The sequence below is a fragment of the Polypterus senegalus genome, chromosome 13 (genome assembly GCF_016835505.1).
Source record: "Polypterus senegalus isolate Bchr_013 chromosome 13, ASM1683550v1, whole genome shotgun sequence".
Lineage (NCBI taxonomy): Eukaryota > Metazoa > Chordata > Cladistia > Polypteriformes > Polypteridae > Polypterus > Polypterus senegalus.
The window spans coordinates 124300719-124314636 of record NC_053166.1 but is presented as its reverse complement, the minus strand read 5'-3'; positions in this window follow the sequence as shown (position 1 = coordinate 124314636).

The following is a 13918-nucleotide window of genomic DNA, read 5'->3' as shown; positions in this document are numbered from 1 at the left end:
GGACTTGGAATAATTCATTGTAACAAAATGCAAATCACTCCTAAAACTTTAGGCAGCTTTACATCCTTTGAGGCATTCATTTTAAATATTAAAACAGATTCCAACACAATTATAGTGCTAGTCTACAGACCACCAGGGCCATATTCATTGTTCATGACTGAATTTAGCAACCTTCTGTCTGATTTGGCAATAAATTATGATCCAGTAGTTCTGATGGGGATTTTAATGTACACATTGATGTGAAACTGACACTTTTAGCAAATGTTTTACTTATTTGTTAAATTCAGTAGGATTTTGTCAGATTGTCAAAGGTCCAACTCATAATCATAACCATACATTAGATTTAATTATAACTTACAAAGTTGAAATTCAAAATTTAAATATTACTCCATTAAATGTAGTTATTTCCATCACTTCTTAATTACGTTTGATTTAGTTCTGCCCATGCCAAGCGCACTCGCAGATTAAAACAAAGACAGTGCGACATCTAGATTGTAATTCTGCTTCAAAATTTAGAGATACCTTGAGTAAGTCGAGTGTAATTGTGGAAAACCATTTAGATCAGTTAACATCAAATGTAAATGTGGAAAACAATTTAGATCAGCTAACATCACATTATAATGTGACCTTGAGAGATGCTCTGGACACAGTGGCTCCCCTAAAAACAAAAGTGATCAAATCACATAGAAACTCTGACCCTGGTTTAATGAAAATACTCGAGCTCTTAAATTAGAGTGTCGAAAACTGGAGCGCAGATGGAGAAACAACAAAGCTACATGTCTTTCAAATTGCATGGACAGAGAGTGTTAATAAATATAAAAAGCCCTCTTTAAAGCTCGCTCAGAATACTATTCTACATTAATAGATAGCAATAATAAAATCCTAGGGTACTTTTTAGAGCAGTGGCTAAATTAACAAATGGGAATTCAGATCAACAGTGCAAAATACCAACAGATATTAGCAGTACAGACTTTATGAACTTCTTCAATGAGAAATTAAAATATAAGATCCAGATCTCAGCATCACAGTACAAACCAAATACTAGCTTAGCAGACCCTTCGCACATTGCATTCAACACTTTAATAATTTTAATCCTGTAACTCACCAGGAAGTCTTAACTTTAATTACTAAAATGAAGCCCACTACTTGTTCCTTAGATCCGTGCCAACAAAACTAGTAAAAAGTGCAATGGATGTTCTTGCAGCCTATTCTAACGTTATCAATAGTTCATTACTGCATGGCACACCTGATGCACTAAAAGTGTCAGTCATTAAACCTTTACTTAAAAGTCAGACCTAGACCACACATACTAAATAACTATAGGCCTATTTCAAATTTACCATTTCTCTCTAAAATACTAGAAAGTAGTGCCAGTCAGCTTCAGTCACACCTTCAGCTTACAATCTATTTGAGAAATTCCAGTCTGGCTTTGCACTGGTCATAGTAAGAACGCACTAACACGGGTTGTAAATGACATTCTGATATCCTCTGATGAAGGAAACTCACTGTAATTATGTTGTTGGACTTAAGTGCAGCGTTTGACACCATTGACCATTCTATTTTACTGACAGGCTAGAAACGATGTTGGGCTTACAGGCCCCGTGCTCGCTTGGTTCAGTTCTTATTTATCAAATCGATTCCAGTATGTATAGAAATGTGCAGACAGTACTCCATCATTATACACAGAAGTTCAATATGGTGTCCCGAGGGCTCAGTACTGGACCTTTACTTTTCACTTTACATGCTTCCACTGGGATCTCTCATTAGGAAACATAATGTTAATTTTCACTTGCAGATGACACCCAGTTATACCTTTCATTTAAATCAAATGAAGTTTCTCCGATGTTGTCTTTAATTAGTTGTGTTAGTGAATTAAAGGAATGGATGAATGAGAACTACTTGTCTTTAAATACAGATAAAACAGAGATGTTAATTGTTGGAGGGAATGACGCTGATCACAGCAATATTTTGTCATCATTTAACTCAGTTGGAATCCCAATTAATTTACTGAATCAGCCCGCAATCTAGGTGTTATCTTTGACTCTAGCATGTCATTTAAAGCGCATATTACAAAGTCGTCCAAAACATGTTTTTCCATCTTAAAAATGTTAGGAAATTAAAGGCTTTCTAAATAAACAGGATTGTGAGAAATTAATTCATGCATTTATCTCTAGTAGGATTGACTACTGCAATGCGGTGTTCACTGGCTGTTCAAACTGTTCTCTATACAGCCTCCAGTTAATCCAAAAATGCGGCTGCAAGACTTATTACAAGAACAAGAAAATATGAACACATAACCCCAGTTCTTAAATCTTTACACTGGCTCCCAGTTAAGTTCAGGGCAGATTTCAAAATCCTCCTTTTAACATATAAAGCATTAAATGGCCAAGGTCCGGCTTACTTGTCTGAACTTATCATGACTTACAAACCTGAGCGCACATTAAGATCTCAAGATACCGGTCTGCTTAGGATTCACAGGATTAATAAAATAACAGTGGTAGGTCGAGCTTTTAGTTACAGGGCCCCTAAACTGTGGAATGGTCTTCCTGCTTCCATAAGAGTGTCCCTTCAGTCTCAGCCTTTAAATCCCGGCTGAAGACTCACTACTTCAGTTTAGCACACCCTGACTAGAGCTGCTGATTAACTGTACAGACTGCATCTCTGTTGTTATTCATTAGCACTATAACATAAGTAACATGATAATTATATTTGAATACTAACCCTCACCTATTCTGTTTCTTTTCTCGGTACCAAAATGTGGCCATTGTTGCCACGGCCCACCTGCCAAGTTGTTTGCCTGCCTATGGTAAAGTCATCCCTGATGGAGGATCACAGGAATCATGGGAAGAGGGGTCCTTTCATCGAACATTTCAGCGTGGATGGCCAAATGGGAGGCAGCTAGATGGATGAGGTCTCCAGGACTCTAAAAATATCCAAACCTAATTATGTCATATCATCTACTGTTAAACCGTACTTCTAAAATTTTTATTATTATGCTGTATTAAGGATTTGTTCTGTTCTGTATATTGTATTGTATTGACCCCCTACTTTTGACACCCACTGCACGAACCTACCTGGAAAGGGTCTCTCTTTGAACTGCCTTTCCGAGGTTTCTTCCATTTTTCCCTACAAGGTTTTTATTGGGAGTTTTTCCTTGTCTTCTCAGAGAGTCAAGGCTGGGGGGCTGTTAAGAGGCAGGGCCTGTTAAAGCCCATTGCGGCACTTCCTGTGTGATTTTGGGCTATACAAAAATAAACTGTATTGTATTGTATTGTATTTCCGGAAGGCGGGACTGGACTGTGTGTCTGCTTGGGGAGTTGCAAACCGGGATCCTAAGCTGTTTCAATGTGTAGTGGGTGCAGCAACGTGCTGTACCTGTGCATGCCTAACAACTTAACTTGACTTAACTTGAAACCACAATGCAGAACATTTTGTAAAATCATCAAAACTTAGCATTGGTGAGGTGGAGGTTTGTAGTCCAACACTGTTGAAGAATTCACTGAGCACTCTGGTGCAAAGTTTAATAAAAAATATACAAGAATTAATGGACTCTGGGGATTCAGAATATTTTAGAAGTTCATCATTAGTGATTAAACTAAATCATATCTACAGACCTTTAAAACTAAAGCTGATGGTGCTATCAGTTAGACGAGGGTTTTTAGGGTCACCGCCTCTCCCACTCTGCTGAAAGTCTTTCTGCTGCACAGAGAAGTCGCTACCTTTTATGTCATCCGGTGCTCATTAGCTCAAAAATAAAACAGTAAAGATCAACAACTTTGTAATTTCAAACCCTAATATGTTCATAATGCTGATGTAATGGACCTTGTAGTTATGTCTTCATTTTTGGTATAATGTTAATTTATTAAAGTATATTTCATTTAATATTTCCCTGTGATTTTTCCCACTGTGGCATGGCTGTTACCATAATGTGTTGTCCTCGCTGTCACGTGATGCCATCTACAATTCTGATTCCATTGTGAGTTTCATGAGTGTTTTGAACGTGTCCAGATCTCCCAGCTGGAATATTAATTTTGACCTCATGTTGAGGATTTTAATACTCAAAAGAATCAACTTCAAAAATCAGAATATTGTTTAGAGCTTCAGGTTCGATGTGATGTATTCCTTACCATCTTTTTCTGGGCCATTTTCTGATTGAGGATTGCGCTGCTAATTGGTGGGTCTTAATGTTTGTTCCCAATGGGATTTACTGTAAAGCTGCAGGGTTACATAACCTGTGATGTCATCAATGCGCAGGTATAAAGATCACCCTAAAATACTCACCAGTACAACTACTTACTTTTGAACTTTAATTACTAGTATTTTGTATCAAAGTTCTGCCCCTTGACTATGACTTTTGGTTTTACGATTTGACTTTAATGTTTCTGTCTTGTTGATTTTCAGTTTTTCACCTTTGCTTTGTCCTTTGACTCTGTCCTTTCTCCTGACTCTCCGTCTTTACTTATTTAAACTGATTTACCTTTTAATAGTCAGTTCCATTACAAGACCAGTTAGAAAAAGCCTGCAAAAAGACAAAAGAGGTGAACATCCTCTTCATCAGGTAATTCTGGAGTTTAACAAACTGGATGATCAATGCAGGGGGCAGTGAAAGTAAAAATCAAGTAGGCCTCAGTCTTGTCAAATAGCCGGAGATTCTTCACCTTTTCTGACATACTAAGGTAATACAGTCAGCTTTTAAGTCAGTGTTGTTTGGTTTATGATCTTCATGCTTCTCATAAGGCCAAAGTAGCCTTTATTGTCTCCTGTTTGGATGATAAGCCCTTAGAATGGGCGTCATATTCAGTTAGGATACAAATCACCTCTGAGTGTAGAAACAGCCCTACAGCCTGATGCTGCCACCAACGTACTTCACAGCTGTAATGGTGTTGTGCAGGTGAAGAGCAGGGTCTGGTGTCCTACTGATGTGATGCTTAGAACTGAGGAAAAAGACGTCAAACTTTGTTTCATCAGACCAGAAAATTTGTCTTCTCACAGTTTGAGAGTCCTTTGGGTGCTTTTTGTCAAACTCTACATGGCCTTTCATGTGTCTTTTACTGAGAGGAGGCTTTTACTTAGCCACTCTGACATAAAGCCCAGATCAGCAGAGTGTTACATGGACATGTTGTTCTTCTGGACGTTTCTCCCATCTGCACACAGGTTTCTCTGGAGCTCAGGCAGAGTGACCTTCAGCTTTTTGGCCCCCTCTCTTAACCAGTCCATTGTCCACTAATTGCTCAGTTTGACTCTCAGCTCTAGGAAGAGTCCTGGTTGTTCCAAACTTTTGCCCTTTAGTAATGCACTATAGTGGTATTGTCATGTAAAAAGAGTTTGGCCTGTTTCATGGTTTATAAATACACGGCAGAGAATGACACGGCTTAGTAAAACAGGAACACACCAATGACTGGTTATTCAATGTCTTTGTCTGTTCTAATTCTCCACCTTACCAGAGACGCACAGTACAAGCTGACTGGTGAATCAAAATGATCTCAGAGTGAGAACTTTCATGACTGAGCCCCAGTACAGAACTGTCACCCTCCATAATACTAGTACTGTAACTCTCCTGTTTTGATGGAAAGCAACTGTGGAAATCAGCCAGTTAGCACAGGTCATCTGTAATACAAGATGGCTGCTCTTGGCTATAAAACACCAGTGTACCAGCTATTCCACTCTGGAACCTCTAACTGCATAATTCAAACCTCTGTACTCCATATTCTTGATGGTCCTCATATGGGGGGGTTTAACAGCAACAAGAAAGTAACAAAAGTGAACTGACTCAAGTCCTGACACATGAAACAAGGCATACGTCGAAAATGACTGAGAAAAAGACAGAATATATATATGTGATGAGGACGTCTTCTCTTGTCATCATATTTTTATCAGAGGTTCCCACCAGCGACTTTGAGTTCTAGTTGGACTAAAGTATAGGAGAATGGAAGCGCCTCACAAATTCTGACAGACAAGGACTCAAGAGGTTTCACACCAAATTATTGGTGGTTTAAAACCACATTGACTCTCCAAATGGTGATAACATCAGGGAGGAGTTAAATAAGAAGTTTCTGGAAAATTCTGAACAAGGAATCACCTCCTTCAACTTAAGCTGAAAATAGCTTAGAATGCCACACAGAAACTTTTACTGGTCCTAATAAACTGTTTCTGATAATCCATTAAACTCCGGGTGATGACTGAAGGTGACTTTAACTTGGACTTACCCGTGCTTGTTACAAAACCCCTTCTAGAATCAAAAACATTAATTGGGGACCCCTACCAGAAAGAAGAGACATAAGAACATTGTGTAATTTAAGGTCATGTGAAATAAAAACTTCAACCTATTCCTTTGTAAAAGAGAAAGGGAACAGAAGAATAAAATGAACGCTCTTTGAAAGCAATTCACAATGATAAAATTGAAGTATTACCCTGTGAGACTGGCAGATCAGTGAATGAAATCCACCTTTAAATTCTCCCAAGGTCATATGGCAGGGGAAAGCGGGGGCAACAAATATTAAAAATGACAACAAGTGCCACAAACCCTCACAGAGAATTTTACATGTTTAGCTAAATTCAGCCACCTGAAATATTGTTGTATAAATTGTAAAGTTTTAAAAATATCAGGGTGACCCCAAAAGGGTGATGAGTGACTCCACCTGAAACTCTACAAATCGCCAGTTCAGGAACAAATGACTCAGGTGTCACAGGAGGTGGTGGAGAAATGGACCACAATGAGTGAAGGGACTCCCAGAAATATTCCAGCAATTCTATGACTGTTGCTCCTAAAAATGTTGAGGGTGGACTAATAGGTTTGTGTTCAAATATCACCACATCAGGCTTGGTCAGTCTGGAATATGCATCTTCTTTCAGACCATCAACAAGGTGATAAGAAACTAAAAACTGAAACTGACTAAAAAACAAGGACCACCGCTGGTCTCTCTCATTATGTCACTTTGCAGATTTCAGGGAACTAATATTCCTATGGACAAAAAAAATTAAAACTCAGGAGATGTCCCTTCCAGCCAATGTCACCATTCTTCTAAAGCTAATTTAATAGCAAACATTTCACGATCATCCACATCAAAGTTCTGCTCAGAAGCAGATTGTGTCTTCAATAAATAAGCACATGGATGTACTTTGTCCATATCCAGAAAGTGCTGAGATAACACAGCTGCCATACTGACACTAAACACATCGACCTCCATGAAATGGTGAGGGTGTCTCAAAATGGCGGCAGACATGAATCAAGTCTTTAGATTATCAAACACCTGCTGGTTTCACATGTTCAAGTAAATTTCTAGGTGCTTCTCTTATGGTGCAGTAATAGGAGCAGCCAGCAAAGAAAAAGTCTTTATAAAGCAAACCTAACTAAACAAAACCTTCTCTGCGTCTGTTTCAATACAAGAATGGCTGAGGTGATAATCCAACAACAGTACTGACGTCTGGTGAACGTTACATTTCTAAAAATTAGCAAATAATTTATTTTCACAAAGACGTGACAAAGCCTCCTTTACATGAGCTATGAGAGATATGGAATCTTTAAAAAAGACTGAGATATCACTGATATAAATCAACTGAATGACCTAAAAGATCACACAAGATATCCTTAAGAAGATGGAAATGTGAGCATGAGCCAAACCATATGGCAGGACTAAATTATATACGGCCGAAGCGGTTGACGCAATGTCCACCGTCGCTTTGTCAGGAAAGGAAGGAATCAGAGGAAGAGCTCATTATCTTTCACTGTAATTTTATTAAGTTCTGAAAATCAATACAAGGGAAGTGACTCCATCTTAGATATCTATGAAAAATAATCAACCCATCAGGATTGACAGATGGATAAATAAAACTATTAGAGTTTTGCAACTAAGCCTTAACTGCCTTCGCTCAGAACAGGACAGAGATAACAGAGACCCTAGGCAAGGAGCTTTACGGAAGTAACTAGTCGAATCATGTACAGATGGGTGGGATAGGACCATGTTTGGAAACTCTTGAAATGTCAGAATAATCTCAGGAGTGTCTAGTGGGAAATTGAAAAATGGGTTCAATCACCAAACTGAATACGCTGAAAGCAACATGGACTCCAATACAGTATGTACAGTACATGAAAGTGAGCTTATGAAGCCAAGGAAGAGTAGGAGATACTCAGCGTGCAGTGTGGGCGTAGCAGTCAAGGACTCTGATTTCAAACCCATGTGTTTCAGAATACTGCTGACACGTGTGACCCTGAACAAGTCACCTCACTGGAAGCAAAGCTCCAATGGGAAAACCTGAAAAGGCGTAACCAGCTGAAATCTCAGTTATTGTAAGTTGCTTTGAGTCAACTAAATGTAATGTAAGGTAATGAGTCTGACAGTGCTATCTCAGACATTCAGTGGAGGTTTGAAATTTATAAAATTTCCAGCAGCATCTGATTAACAGAAGTAAGAATCTCGCAGGATAGGGAGGCATGTTGGATTTTAAAAATATCCAGCAGTCAAGATTGATCAAAACCAGAAATGAGTTGAATATGTCCTGTGTCAGACTTTGTCTGATTATGAATGACCCGAGAATATTTTACATTTCCTTGTTTTATGGTGTGTTAACCTAATCAGTATTTATCTGTGTGTATTTGTAATTTTGAAAGTCTGTAATTGTGTTTACCTGCAAATCCTTACAGCACTCTAAGTCTGTGCTCAGAGTACAACATAAAATAAATAGAATTTCATGGAATTGAAGTCAATTGAAACATCTCACCAAACAACAGAGAAACCATTTTGAATGTTGATATCACATTGCACTTACATCGATTACTCTACACCATGTGACCAGACCAAGAATAAGTTCGCTGTCCATCTGCACATCATCAGTGGCTAATGGAGGCCATCAACACCCCTGTGATGTTGAGATATGAAATACAACAAAAGAGCCTAAAATGGGCGAGAACTGGAAGATTTAGATGTTTAAAGGTGAAAATAGCTAACTAATCTGTGCGGTGGACTACAAGAGTAATAAAACCAGAGAGACAGAACATTCATGTAGATTAAGGTGAAAAGGGAAATAATAAAGAAAAAGACATTAACATGAAAATGAAAAAGATGTCAATAGTAAAGAAAACACCAAAAGAATGGAAGGTTACTCAGTCATGCATCTAGGATTGTGTCAGAGTCATCACTCTTATAGTCTGCCAAACTTGACTCGACAGTAACCAACATACCTTACAGACTCAAAAAACTGCTGAGTCCATCGATCTTGAAAGCTCTCAGTGCTGGGAATGGCGATCTTTGTCCTGTGACATTGACTCAGAAAAGGTAAGTCAAAGAAGAGAGTAAGTCGGAGGCACCATGTTTGGAAAGGGTGCAAATAAAGAGATAGAGGTGTTGAAGGCTGTTCTTTCACCTTTGACTACAGAGCATGCACATCACCAGAATGTATCCATTGAAACATCTAGAAAACTAGAAGAAAAAAATTGAGAGAAACACAGTATTTTTTCTACAGGTTTATACATAAAGGGAGATCAAGTGTAAACATTAAAACAGAAATTATAATAATAATGAAAATAATTAAAAAATAGAAGGAAAAGTCTAAAATTACAAATGTGAATACAATAGATTATAACTTATTTTTGTGAAGTGCTCTTTGACTGAAGTCATTTCCATTTTGTAGTTTCTGAGGTGTTAGACAGAACTGTAGAACATGACAACAATCAGACGAGAACTGGCCATTCAGCCCAACAAAGCCCACCAGTCCTGTCCACTTCATTCTTTAAAATAACATCAAGTCGAATTTTGAAAGTCCCTAAAGTCCCCCTGTCTACTACATGACTTGTTCTCTTATTCCAAGTGTCTGTCGCTCCTTGTGTAAAAAACTTCCTAATGTTTGCGTGAAATTTCCCCTTCACAAGTTTCTAACTGTGTCCCCGTGTTCTTGATGAACTCATTTTAAAGTCACCGTTTGATCCACTGGTCTAATTCCCTTCATTTCTAAACACTTCAGTCAGGTCTCCTCTTTATCATCTGTCAAGGCTCAGCTCTTTAATCTTTCCTAATAACTCATCCTCTATAGCCTTGGAATCAGTTGATTTGTTTCTCCTATGGATCTTTGGTCTTTATGGAGACCAAAACTGCACTAGATTCATTGAAAGGACTAGATGTTACAATCCTTGATATCTGCATCGCTTCTAATGGGGGGGAAATCTTGAGGGATGGCAGCCAGGAGGCTTTACCAGCAGAATACATCGTCAGTTGTGTGCCTCAACTTCCCAGAGTGTTTCGGCCATTTATCACAAGACACCCTCTGCTGAGGCAGGCCCACCACAGGTTGATCAAGCCTGGACGTGTGTCTCGCGGTTAGCTGATCGCCTTAACTGCCCAAGTGATATCACCCCTCTTCAACCATTGCCAGTGACTGGTCCTCTCAGCAGTGTTAGCCAATTCTCTGATAGCCTGTCGATGGGCCTGTCCCCTGACTCCAACCTCTCTAAGGAGCTTCACTGTTGTACTGGCAACAAAGCCCCTACACCCCACCTCCACCGGGCGCACCTTGATCTTCCAGCCTCTGTCGTCCACCTCAGCTGCTAAGTTGGCATACCGCAGCTTCTTACGTTCAAAGGCTTCCTCAATGGCATCCTCCCACAGTACCGTCAGCTCGATGACGTAAGCAAGTTTTCAGGAGTTAGACCAAAGTACGAGGTCTGGTCGCAGAGTAGTTGTTATGATCTCTGTGGGGAAGATGAGCCTCTGATCCAAGTCAGCTTGCATCTGCCAATCCCTGGCTACCTTCAGTGGTCCCAGATCCGGCATTGAAGGGCTAGTCCTCTGCTTGTCCCCCTCCCGGACAAATGCTGGTGGGTTCTGGCGCACCTCCTGATTGGTGAAAGGTTGGGCATTGATGGCTTCCCTCTTGCACTCAACTTTCTCAGCCAGACACCTGAGGACCTGGTTGTGTCTCCTTGTGTATCTGCCTTGAGTGAGGCTAGTCCTACAACCAACCAGGATGTGCTTGAGTGTTGCTGGGACTGTACACAGTGGGCAATATGGGTCCTTACCAAACTACAGCTGCAGATTTATGGGGGAAGGCAGCACATCATATGTGGCTCGGATGATGAAGCTCAGCCTGTTGGACTCCCTTCCCCAGAGTTCACTCTATGCAAGTTTCCTTTTTTCAACACTCTCCCACTTCATCCAGCGTCCCTGCTCGGCCTGCGCTACAGCTCTGGTATGTCTGGCTGCTTCCTCCTGTCGACGCACCTCCTCTACCACCATGTTTCAACGTTCGGTTGAAGATGCCTGTTGCCAGAGAGGTGTTACTGCTCCAAGACCAAAGCCTTCTCTGCCCTGTTGGACGTGGCCCACCACATCACGATGGAGAAGAGCAGATTTGGCCTGTAGCACAGCTGTGGCTGGGGTCCACTTCCTCCCTGTTGCTAGGGTAGGAGCAGCGCCTCTCATTATGGGATCCCGGGAGTCCGTGAGTGACATGTCCAGCCTCACCTTGGAATGGGCAGTAACAGTATTCTGTCGCTGTAGAGTCCAACACTGCTGAGGCATTTTGGAAGTCCAAGCCACTTCCTCACGTAAGAGCACACTAGCCTCTCCAATCGATTGGCATGAGTGAGCGAGACCTCATATGTGGTCAACGGCCACAACAGTCTGGGTAATAACCCAAACTGGAGGCACCAGAGCTTCAATTTCCCTGGGAGTGTGGTGTTGTTAATCTGCCTGAGGCCATTAGCCATGTCATACCATAGTTGTTCAAGTTGCCGGGTGTCATTGAGCTCTACATTATACCACTGCCCGAGGCTCTTGATGGGCTTCTCTAAGACTGTTGGAATTGGTTCTCCACTGATATAGAACCGCTCAACTGTCAGTTTTCCTTTTATGATGGAGATGCTGTGAGATTTGCTTGGCTTGAACTCCATTCTTGCCCACTGGATGTTTTCCTGGAGCTTCTGTAGCAATTGCCTAGTACATGGCTTTGTTGTTGTAATGATGGTCATGTTGTCCATGTAGGCTCTAATGGGAGAAAGACGGAAGCTACTCTTTATTCTCTCACCTCCCACTACCCAACGGGATACCCGCATGAACATCTCCATTGACATGAAAAATGCCAGAGGGGAAATAGTACAGCCTGCCATAACTCCAATTTCCAGTTGCTGCCAGGCGGTGGTGTTTTTCTCAGCTGTTACACAAAACTGTAGATCCCGAAAGTAGCTCTTGACCAGCTCTGTGATGTGGTTTGGTACATTGAAATAGTTGAAGGCCATCCACAAGATCTCATGAGGGACCGACCCAAAGACATTGGCAAGGTCTAAAAAGACCACATGAAGGTCTCTCCGTTCTTTCCTGGCAGTTTGAATCTGGTGCCAGATGACACTGGCATGCTCCAGAAATCCCGAGAAGCCCTGGATACCGGCCTTCTGCACTGATGTGTCAACATAGCCGTTTCTTTGCAAGAAAATAAATAGCCTTTGAGCCAAGACACTGAAGAAGATCTTACCCTCTACATTCAGCAGGCTGATCTGGCGAAACTGGCTGATGGATGAGGAGTTCTTCTCCTTAGGGATCAGAATACCTACTGATCTTCGCCAAGCCCTTGGAATCACTCCTTACTGCCATGCTACCTTCATCAGCTACCACAGGTATTTGAGGACTCCAGGGGTGTTTTTATAGAGTGCTATATGGAATGTCATTGGGTCCAGGGGCTGATGCTGATCTTGCCTGCTTCACTGTCTTCTCCACCTCTTTCCATGTGGGGGGCCCTATGTCCATTTGGTGTTCAGGTGCCTGAATAAGTGGCATGTCGCTCAGGATGGTGACTGGCTCATGCCTCCGACCATCGGAGTAAGTTTTCCTCAAGTGTTCTTCCAGGTCTTTTATGGGCACTTTGAGGCCCCCACTCTTCTCTTGGACAAAAAGGCCCTTAACAAAGCTGTATGGGTTGCTGTAGAATAGGGTCCTTGTCCGTTCTTTCCTCTTTCGTTGTTGTCTGAGGTGCTGTGCTCTTCGCAACTTAGTAAGCTGCTGCTTTATTTCATCCTGCAGATCAGCAAGTCCCACCCTGTCTCATAGGCCCTCCTCCACTGTTTCCTGAGTTGTCTTCTCTCTTTCACCAACCTGTCAATTTCCCGCTCCCTCCTGGACTTTGGCTGGTTTAAAGGGCCTTTCTGCTTCCTCTGTGTCTTGCTCTTTACCCCAAACCTCTCGGCACCATAGCTGTAGATGATGGTTCCCAGGTTCTCAAGCTTCCTTTGAAAGGGACCCTTTTGTTGTTCTAGTATAAGAACCAGTTCTGAGTCAATGGGTTCCCACTCTCTCTTCTCACTGGATCTAGGCCACAGAATCTGAGATTTCCTACCCTCCGTCTTTCTTTCTGGCTGGACCCAGTATTGGAATTTGCTGCCGGCAGTGGCTGGCTGTGCTCTGGGATGGAACATAGTGTTGGCTATGGCTGGCTTAATTCTATACTGAACTGTGTTGCTAGCTGTTGGTGGCTGGACTCCACACTAGAGGCTGATGTTGTTTGGCTGGGCCCTGAACTAGGGCCTAATATATGGTATGGCTGGCTAGGCTCCAGACTGGAAACTGCTGCTGGCTGTAATTGACTGGGCTCCAGTCTGGAGAGTGTAGAAGGGTCTGTACGACGCTAAGCTTCGTTCGAAGTGCTGATACCCTGAGGACTGTGGGGGTTCTTCTACCTCTGGACTTCATTCGACTGATTTGACTTACTTTGTAAGAAGTATTGGTCAATGTGAGGCCCCTTTCTAAGCTCACTGAGGCACTTCTTCCTACCTTGGTGTATGCCCATGTCAGTTGTTAGCTTTGACCACCGACAGATGCAGCTCTGCAGCTTCTTTCCTGACAGCATTGAAGGTCCATTAATTGCAGTGCTGGTTGTCCTATTCATTGTCAGTACCGTTCCAAGGTCTGTTGCCGTAAAATCCGTCCGGAATGGGTCT